A 425-nucleotide genomic window follows, 5' to 3' on the forward strand; every position below is an offset into this window, starting at 1 on the left:
ATATTCGTTGAAAGTCAGTCTAAAGATGATATGTTTAAGTCTAAAGTGTTGTTTCGTGGCTTGATGCGGTTTTATTTGACTCAGAGCTGATATTGTTTACTACTAAGTATGCCGAAAGTGCGTTCAGATAAGGAGATCGCAACAGACGTCAAACAATGCTGACTTGTGAATATAGGGCATAATGGAAATCATGCCATTGTCACGATCGTTCTTAATATTTCTTTCCATAAGAGTTATGACTGTGTTTCTCTTGTTTACAAGTGCTCATTTAGCACGGCCGGCTTTATTTCACAATAACTGCTTTTCATTCTATTTCTTTTTTCTGGTGCCACTTCAGGGGTTAAAAAAAGAAAAATGGGTAGTGGTTACACCCTATGTATTCCTATGTATTATGCAAAAAAAAAATGGAGAAGGGCGAGCTCCCC

Source organism: Diadema setosum, chromosome 10 (genome assembly GCF_964275005.1).
Source record: "Diadema setosum chromosome 10, eeDiaSeto1, whole genome shotgun sequence".
Taxonomy (NCBI): Eukaryota; Metazoa; Echinodermata; class Echinoidea; order Diadematoida; family Diadematidae; genus Diadema; species Diadema setosum.